The following is a 10594-nucleotide window of genomic DNA, read 5'->3' as shown; positions in this document are numbered from 1 at the left end:
AGTAACATGTGTATTTGTTACCTTTAGACAGAGACGGCTAGCCTCTGTTTCCAGTCTTTGTGTGAAGCTACGCTAACTGGCTTCTCGCTGCTATAGCTACATATTTAGCATACAGACACGAGAGTGGTGTGAATCTTCTCATTTCACTTTGTCTTACACACATATTAGTGCAGACGCAGACTTAATTAATGAGCACACACACACACTTGTGGTGCACACACCGAGGTGATGACAAGGCCTGATTTCCTTGAGAAAAATCGTGGCTGGAGGACTTCCCCTGTCCTCGACCTGCCTACTTATTTCTGTCACGTTCAGCATGGCGCTTCTTCTCCTCTTCACACACTCCCCCCCCCCCTCCGAGCTAGTCAATGCCTCTGTTTGTGTGAGTGCCCGCTTTGCATGGCCTGACACAGGATGAGCTCCCAATTCCCGCTAAAAGCCTTCATTGTCTCTCTCTCTCTCTCTCTCTCTCTCTCTCTGCGAGACAACTGATGAGCATGACAAGTAGAAAGAGAGGAAAAAAGAAGAGAGAGAGGAGGAGGACTGGAGCGAGGGAGGAGAATCAGAGACATGTCTCTGGGGTTCCTTTTGCTTGAGGGAGGAGAAAAGTTATCTTCATGACAGTCACCTTGAACACATTACTCGGGCATATCAGCGTGATGAATATGTAATTTCCCTTGGTTCCTCAGTTCGTCAGCAATGCATGCGTACACACAATCACACAAACAAGAGTGCGGTCTATTTCCTGTGCATTTCCTATGTGAGACTGAGATGGTTACAAATCTGGCGCACCGCCAATAGTCCCAAAAACCTCAATACATCATGCTACGCCATCCTATGAGGCACAATCGTAACACAGCATTTACAATAAGAAATATTGGTGCGGGGGTGGGGGGGGGGGGGGGGGGGGGGGGGGGGGCAAAAAGACATTTGAATACGTCACAAATGTGGTATCCAAGCAAACATGTAAATTTGATTTTATAAGCCTGAATTAGTGAGGTATAAACAGAACATTTGCATTGGCAAGCACCTAATGACAAGGAGAATCAGGTGCACAGCCCCCTTCACTGCCATGAATAGGGGTGCGTAGACTTAAAAGAAAGCCCTTTGTCATGCTAATTATTTTGATCAACTGGCTTAATGACTGCAGAAAGGCCCTCACCAGCAGGCAACCACAAAGCATGCACATGGCTTGTGCAGACGATTCTGTATGCCGGGCTCTGGCAGTGGTACACGGAGGAGGAGGAAGAGGAGGAGGAGGAGGAAGAGGATAGTAGCTGGGTGTCCGATGCTCTGCCGAGCTTGCATGTTGGACTCGACTCATTGATGAAATAGTCGTTGGTGCAAACGCAACCTCTTTAGATGCGAGTAGAGTTCACCCCCCTCTCCTCTCACTGTGCCTAAGGTGGCAGACATGACGTGACACCCCCCCCCCCCCTCCCAACATTTCTGCGTGCGTGCAGACATGCCACAGAGCCGGTTGCCATGGCAACTGCTGCTTCCAGCGACGTCTCCGGCTGATGCGGTTTGGTTTGGTGGGAACCCAGTGGAAGAGGATGCGGCTCTGCCGTTGTTTTTGTTTGCCTTAACATCCCCGGCTTGTTTATTTTCAGATGACTTTGACCCCCCCCCCCCCCCCCCACGCACATACACACACACAATTTATGCAGCCGAGCCTCTCAACCTCTGCGAGCCGCGGAGAAATGAAGCGTGGTTTCCTTTTAACCTTTACCCTTCGCCATCTCCCCAACAGACTCCATTTTAATTACTTCCTCATCATAAACTATTTTTCTCGAAGCGTTTTGCTTCTCCACGTGTGCTTCTCTGGCATCAAGGCTTTGGTTGTTACCGGCAGATTCACCCCAGCGGTGCTTTGTTTCCATCTGTGGCCACAACATGCGGGCCAGGTAGAGAAGGCAGCGAGGGACGGAAACAGATGGCGAGACAAGAAAAAGGAGAGGGTGAGGGGTTAAGAAGTGCAGAAAGCGTTGATGAGTGAAGCAGAGGGAGAGTATATGGGGCTGGGCATAGTGTGTGTGTGTGTGTGTGTCAGACAGGGGCATACAGTAGCAAGGCAGCTCATCCCCACTGCCAACGGCACTGCGGCGTTACTAGGTCAGTGTGCCATCATCTCATTCATCATTATCACAGCCTGCTCGTCCTCCTCCGCTCCTCCCTCCTCATCCCTCCCATGCTTTCTTTGCAGTTGCTCTCTTCCTCCCGCAATGGGAGACACCGCCGAGCTTCGGAGGCAGAACGGTTTAACAATATTGCGCATCACAGTGTACGCCGAGTCAGATAAAATCAATACCATCTCTCATATCGGTGCGCTTAGGGGCCTGGGGAGGGGCGGTTAGCTTAGCTTAGCATGAAGACAGGAGAAAACGGCTAGCTATTTTTGTTTGGTTACAACAACATAAACCAAAGTGTGTAAAGACAACAATGCACGGTTTTTTACGGGTAATTAGGCGCCACACAGTTTTCTTGCCCAGGTCGGAGCTGAGTGACTTCCAGAAGACTCCGCTGGTCGCCTGACACGACAGGCTGAGGCCGTGGAAAGGCACGTAAGGCTGGAAACCCAGTGACCCCTGCTGAAGACTCACGACTCATTAGAAAAGTGGTAAAGAACAGCATCACATACACGGCTGTCCAAAAAAAAAAAAAAAAAAATGAGCAGGATGTGAGAGACAGAAACCAACTATCCCCGGGGAACTCAGTTTAATTTAGCACGACACACTCCAGAACCAATAGAGCACAATGGGCTGTAATTCATGACAGCTTTGCATTCCTGCATATTAGAGAAGGGCCTGAGTGATATCGGTCCACACAGACATCTCCCCTGCTGCTCAGGAATAGCTGGCAGCATGAGTGGCGTTTGTTTGGTACACACAAAGACATATATACGACAACAAACACTTGCGTGCAGCCGCATGCAAATTAATTCCCCCCCACCACCACCGCTAAACACACAGACTCATTACCTCAGTTGTGGGTTGTCTGCTAGCTGGGGCTTTTTTTTCGTTTTGGCCAATCTGTGAGATCATCACTCTCTCCGAGCCCCCGTCAGTTTTTGCCTCTCCCCCCGGCTCCTGAAACCCCCCCGCCCCTCCCCCTCCTCTTCCATCCTCGTTGTAATGCAGATTTAAGGGTCGGGTGGGGGATGGGAGCCGAGAGAAGAGGTTTGTGGGGAGAGGCTGTGGTTGGTGTTAAGTATGACCCGGCAGCCCTGCTGGGCCTCAGCGGGCGGTCCGGCGTGGGCTGGGGGGGAGGGGGGAGGGGAGGGGAGCCCGAGAGAGAGAGCGAGAGAAAGAGAGAGCTTTGAGGGTTATCCGACAGCCTGTACACATGACTCAGACATCAGATAGCAACATCCCGGCCTCTTGAAAAAAGAAGAAAAAAAAGATGGCAGACGCGCTGCTCGTATCTCCATTCACCATAATCTCATCCAGGAGTGGAACTGAGAAGAATAGGATGTTCTGCTCCGTCTAGACATAATGAGCTTAATGTAACCGAGGTCCTGTTGTTGTTCCCCTCAGTCGTACACTAATACCATGTCGAACTAACTGGAAAACGAAGAGAGATCATAATTTGCAAATGGTAGTGCATTCATCTGTGTATTCTTCTGTGTGGAGGCAGTGCAAGCCATTACCGAAACATCCCTAATTTGCCCACCAGATTGTTCAGCTGTTGCAGAATGAGGTGTTGTGGTAAATTTGGGTTTTTTTTTATATTCTGAAAATGTGTCAGGGTGTGTTGTGTCATTGTGTGTGTGTTATAATCACCATGTGTGCATTTGGGGTCGGACTAGGTCTTAAGACAGCAGCTTAAGCTACGGCCACGCTCGTCCCAGCTGTCGGAGAAGTCAAACCCTGACTTATTTACAGAGCCCCTGCACTCCTGTGACAATGCACCCCCCCCCCCATCCCCCCTCCTAGCAAACACTCACACACACACACCAGAATGGAGGGCGGAGATGGTAGAGAGCAGTCTAGAGTTGATACTGGGCCATTGTGTTGTAATGAGCCTGTGTGTGGGAATGGATTCATTGACTCTGCTCCTCTTTTTGTGCTGAAAAAGAGCCTGTTGTTGACTCCTCATCCCCCATTTGATTACACTGAATTGCACTCAAAACGCGTTCGAACCAAGTAGCGCACAGTTGCGTGCCTCTTTCAATTAGGGTTAGACTTTTATTATAATAATTACAACTGTGTGATCATCTGTCATTTCCCGGGCCATGCTCCACGTGGGCCTGAGTGCAGGTTCAATAACAGAGGCACAGAGTCAATAAGAGAGGTGGATGTTTGCCAAAGGAGATGCAGGTCCTCCAGCTGAAGGGTGCCCTTCCCACTCGACTTAACTCAGTCACTTTTGTGTAGTTTGTTTTTTTGCTCAGCTTTGGCGCGACCCATTCTTCTTCGGTTGTCGTTTTGCTCCAGTTTTCCAGTCCCCCCATCTGCCGTTGCAGCTGTGTTGTCATGGAGCATCATTGCAGCGTGTTGCGCTTGTTCATGAGTGACCTATTTATAACCCACCCCTTCAATCTCTTGCCCCCGATTCCCTCTCTCTTGTCCTCCTCCAGTTTATCAAAACATGGTTACGTAAAAAAAAGCAGCTCCTTTTGAAGCAGCGTTGGGTCGTCGCTGGGGCATGAACATCTCTCTGAGTTATTAAATAATTCAGGAGAAAGGGTGAGGTGTTGGGTCTGGGTTATTGTGAGATATTCTTAGCTCAAAAGTGGCATAACAGAGACTTGAGTGCCACGTGTTCATTTGAAATGTTGAAAGTCACCTTTCAACTGAAGCCAGAGCTTTTCCCGCTTCCATAATCTGATGTATGTCGGAGTGAAAAGCACATTTCTATATTGTTAGATTAAAACTCTGAAAATAAATGTCTCTGCATCTTTACACGTTTGCCTAGTCTCTCAACGGACCAGCAATGTTTCCGTCCCTCTCATTTGTGCTTTAATTCATCTAGAACCGATCAACTGTGTTTGCAGGGCAGCACTGACCTCATCTCCACTGGTCCGCTGAGACAGCTCGCATTGATCTATTCTAGCTTGACCGAGCTGCCCAGTTGAGTCTGCATTAGGCTCCCGCTAGTCCACCGGTGAGCCCTTATTACCCGCGACGCCGCGACCCAGAAGTGATTGCAAGTGATTGATTAGGGATTGATCGGGAAGGGGGGGCGTGAGGTAAGGATGCGGGTGCTGCGGGCCAGTTATTTACGCTTTGTGTCTCATCAGGAAGCCGAGATTTACTGTTACTGCCCGTGTTATTCTCTCGAACATTCACTCCCTGTCAGCGCCTGAGATACAACCCTGACAGGGAGATACATTAAAAACAAAACGGGATGAATATATCTCCTGCTGACAGGCACAATATGAAAGACACCTGCTCCGACGAGGGGAGGAAAAAAAAGCCATTTGTTAGTTCCCGAGGGAGACGCTTCCTTTGTGCGACTTCCCGCTTCGGGGCTTACCAACAAGGTTATCATGGGTGAGCTGGGAGATCAATTGTAGCAGTTAGGAGACCCTCTGTATCTCTAGCCATCAGAAAGGGACAGGCAGTGACAGCAGGCATGGCATTGGGGTCAAGGGCATCGCTTGGCGCAGGACAGGAGGTTTTGCGCCCTATGCTCAGGTGCTCCCGGGCGGACTTCCATTGCATCCGCAAATACCCGCACGTGTAAGCCGATCATGCACCATTCAGGTACCGTGTGGGAGTTAATCAGCTTTAACCCAACGACAATGGTTTTGATATATATAGGAGGCCGCAATTTGATGAGATTGGCGGTTTCTTTATTGATGTCATTCAGGATTTAAAGCCCATGGATGTGTAACATAAGCACATTACCTGTGTCACAGGGAGAGGATCGGAGCGGCGTGGTGCACGCACAACAGGAGCAATTTGATCGGCCGTCCATTGTGGCCTGATTTCTGTCGCCTGCCGGTGAGGCTTGCCCTCGGGGAAAGTGGTTCATTATGGTAAGCAAAGACCGTTGAACTATCAAGGCTATTTGGTGTCACGATTTCGTCCCTGCAGCGTATGATGGATGTCGGTGTGGCTGGTCACGGGCGCAGCTCCTTTTACAGTCGCTTAAGAATTTGCCCAAAAGGGGCTCATTCCTGAAACATTCCAGGGTGTCCCATTTTTCTCCCCGAATTTGAAAGTATGGAGACAAACAAAACCATGATACTCTTACATTCCAGCTGTCGTAGAGTTTGGGGGGGGGGTTCAGAGGAATTGCCAGAATCGTTGACAACCCCAGGTTGTTAGGATTTAATAGATGGGCAGGTAATAAACTAGGCATTTAAAGGGCTGTCTGCTTTTACGCTCTCTGCGGAACATTCAGAGGATTCATGGAGGGAGATTTATGGAAGCGTCATGGGAAAGTTTGCTGGGTGCATGCAAGTTGTCCCTCCTAATGGGCCGAGAGACCTCAGTGCCCTCAAGGAACGGGTCATCCGGGGTAATTAACGACCAGGCGCTCTGACTGGCTTGATCTCAGCTCCGGTGCCGTCATCAAACACGTCAAACCTTCAGAGGGTCCTGCTTGGCTCCGAGTTTACTCCACAATCCTCTGCACACCTGTGTGTGTGTGTGTATGTGTGTGTGTGTGTGTGTGTGTGTGTGTGTGTGTGTGTGTGTCGCCCTCACACGTTCCCCCGCGCTCACGCACTCACACTCTCAAGGTTGTCTAAGGATGCCGTCTCGGGCTTGATCGATGAGCATGTCACATGTGTGTGTGTGTGTGCGTGTGTGTGTGTGTGTGTGTGCGTGTTCCTAAAGTGCTGTGTCACGGTATAACAAGAGGTTGTTTCAGGGCCGTAATGGCTTGGCTATAGGCGGCGATAAAGCTTAATGAGCTGAATGCCTCGGCATTCACAGCTGAAGACAAACGCCACACAGAGGAGCGGCGGCTCTCTCAACCTATAGACCCCATCTCCTTCCTCCCTCGTCCAACCACAGACCCGATCGCCTTATAAGGGCTGAGAGAGTTCGGGGCCTCGAGTAGCTTGGCAGCAAAGCGAGCGACTGTAGCGCCTGATGTATGGTCTTGTTATTCCGAATAGAGAAGAGGGAAACGGCTGATTATTGATATCTGCTAAGTGTCCGGGATGAGTAATGCGGCTGTCCAACCAAGCAGCTGTTCACCAAGCTTCTGGCAGGTGGAGAAAATCAATGGCGAGACGCACCTTTCAGATGTGGATAACGGATGAGAGGGGGGGGGGGGGGGGGGGGGGGCTGGGGCACTGTAATGGAAAGATACCCATCTCTTGCTGTGGCTCGGGCCTCTCCAGCAATTGCACAGACAAGTGAAGACAGCAATGGCATGACGGCGACGAAAGCCAGTCCGAGAGATGTGGGATTTCAAAGGGGACAGCATGTTTGACCGCCGGCTGTATTTGGTACTGTTGAAGTTTTGCAAACAGACGCTTTCCACGATCCCTTCGTCAATTCACTGGCAGAGGCAGAAGAGCCATTATCACTCTCGGAATGGAATCGGCCATCAGAGTGACTCTTCCTCCAATTGTGTCCCCCCCCTTCTTCCCGCATAGGCTCAGATGCATCCTTACAGACATTAAGTCAGCTCTCCCTGCAGACATGAGGCACATTCCCTCTCTGAACCCCCCCTTTTCACTTTTTCATCTAGCTTGCATCATCACACGTCACATCTCATCCACTGATTCGTTACAGATGTAGCGATGCGGTCCTGTACGCACACATACCCGATCGTGGTCAGTAAGATGCACAGTGGCTCCCGAGGGGTCCCTGATTGTCGCTGTCCGAGTGAAAAAAGATACAGTAAAGTCTCTGTCAAATTACAGCAAAACGCCTCTTTCTCCTCCCTCTTTCCCCCTCTCTCTTCCTGCCCATTTCGGTCCCTCCGGTCGCTCCTCTCTAACCCTCTGCTGCCGTGCAAATGGATTAATCTTGTAGCTCCCAGTCTGAGGGGAGGGTAGAGTGGTGCGCTTGTGTCAGGGCTCAGTGAAATATGCATGTGTGTGTGTGTATCCACGTTTCGAGTGTGTGTGCGAGAGGGGTGAAACAAAAAACAAGACAGAAAGAGGGAAACGGATGGAGGAAGAGTAATTCAGTGAGTAAGGGCAGGCGGAGAGAGAGAGAGAGCGAGGGAGACGAAACGCAACATGTAGTCATGAGACGATGACAGTCGCATCTTCTCTACGTCGAGACGAGGATGCAGAAGGACGGGGTCGTGAAGCTATAGATCAAGTGTGATCTGTACATATTTTGCTCTTTTCGGGCAAACGTTCCTCACATAGAGTCCTAAAATAGAGTCGTATCCATTAATAAACCATGCGCCTGCTGTGCATCCCAGCTCTTTGCTCGTACCCTTGCAGCAGAGAGTGAGGAGGGGGACAGTCAAAGGGGGTCTGCCTGTGAACAGAGCCGGATCTGTTGTAAAGCCCTCAGTCACTGGTAGCACTCGTGTCAGCCAGTGCTCGCAGCGCCTCTACATTATTAAAGAACGGTTCGATGGTCGAATCACATTAAATATTGACTCTCGTCTCGTCATTCACTGCAAATCTCCCCCCCCGACATTTCTGACTCCACATCTTCCCCCTTGTGACCACCTGCTGCCCTCATATTGCTTTCCTCTCCCTCTCACTCTCCCTGTTGACTGAGCAGCGGCATCAATGACGGGGAGCTAAGTGGTTGCCATGACAATGCCATGGCGACAGTGATGGAATTCATTTGGCACGGCGGCGAGTTTGAACCTGAGGAACCTCACATCTGGTAGCTGTCTGCAGACGGCGAGAAAGTAGACCCCGCCACCCCCCGTCTGTAAACACAGATGGGATAAAATACAAAGCTGAGAGAGGGAGTCAAGCGTGTTTAACTCACCGTGTTCCTCAAAAACCTCAGATCAAATTCAACGCCTACATTTTACAATTTACAGTATGGTTAGAGTTAGGCAACTCAAAACAAGTTGTTAAATAAGCACTTCACCCGTTTAGCATTTCACTTCCCTAATGTTGGACTCCCGCTTGGGCAGTTTTAAAAAAAGTATCAAAAACGATGCAGCAGAACCTGAGATATCGACTGTTTTAGTCCACGCATGGTGACCCAGAATGCAACTCTCCAATCAGTCCCGATGGTTAATGCAGTCCACTAATGAAATAAAAGTGTCCAGTGTGCGCTGTATTGACCGAGAAAGCTGATCTATGCCTTCATGTACCAGGATGAGCGGCGAGAAAGCTGCGTTACACAAGCTCTCTTTTAGCTTATAAATAAACAAAATAAATATTCCTTCTCTTTCTTTTACACTGAACAACTGGACAAAGACAAAATAAAACTCACCAAATGCGCTTGGTTAGTCTCTCCACTGTTCTGAGACACTGTACAAAACTCTGGTTGGGTAGAAATAAATCCCGAATTCAGAAAGTGTACCAATGTGAAGCATCCCCCCCCTCTACACGCTGCGCTCCCCACTGTGTCTACGCCAGGCCAATTTGCCCCGCTGCAGCGGCTCGTTGGCGGCTCTCGCCCCTTCTTTTCAGAGGCAGACCATTAAATGAGAAAAAATGCAATGACAAAAATAGCTCCAGAATCGCTGTGCTGGCCTCGGTTGCCTTTTCCAGTTTCTCTTCAGAATCCTGGTCTACAGCACACCTCTGTCCAACTGAGGAGTACAACTTTAATGTAACACACACACAGCTCTCTCTCTCTCTCTCTCTCTCTCTCTCTCTCTCTGTCTATCTCTGTTGTCGTCGGCGACAGCATCCGACAAAAACTGCCCACGCTGACATTCATTAGAGCAGAATTATTCAGTTTCTGTTGACATTAGAGGGCAATATCAGCAAAGGCCCCACCAGTGGGTGTTTGCTCTTGGCAGCTCCGCTTCTGGAGGGTCCCCGCCGGCCGTATATCCTCCCCACCGCAGCTTCCAGCCTCTAGCGGCCCTGAGCTTGACTCTCTCTGGCTGAATATCTGACTCATCCAAAAACAATCAAAAATACACTGTAAAAAAAAAATCCTCATCCATAACAGCCGCTGCTCACACACAGTTTGCTTTTTCAACTGCCAAAGCTGAATGAAGTAGCACTCTGCAGCTCTTCCTGGCCTCCGACGACGTCACTGTCACGTCACTGGATGCAAGAAGAGCAACATATTTTGCAACATTGGCAAGAACGGCAAGCTTTTCTTCCACACTACATCCCTGACTTAGATAGGGCGAAATTGAAAATTGGCAAATTATATTTAAGACTAAAACTATGGTTAAAGTTGGGGAAAGAATCTTTAGCCCTGAACATAAATTCTGAGGTGATTGTTCACTGTGGACGTAATTCTCTGGGATACTGAGCTGGTTTAAACAGAGAGTGTGGGAGAGCTGGAACCCTGGCCGAGGCTTAAATATATATATACTGTATATATATATATATATATATATATATATATATATATATATGGCAGATATGATTACCTGAAGCAAAGGGATGTGAGTCTTCATTTAACGGCTACAGTGTTCCCTCTTTGGGGTTAAGAAGTCGGTTTTGCAGTGGACGATCTTCACACCGCAGAGCACTCGCCTCTCATTCCGCCGCACTCGCCCCTCTCCTGACGCCTTGCAG

The sequence above is a fragment of the Pholis gunnellus genome (genome assembly GCF_910591455.1).
Source record: "Pholis gunnellus genome assembly, chromosome: 15".
In the NCBI taxonomy this organism is placed as follows: Eukaryota; Metazoa; Chordata; class Actinopteri; order Perciformes; family Pholidae; genus Pholis; species Pholis gunnellus.
Note: the sequence above shows the minus strand (reverse complement) of the source record.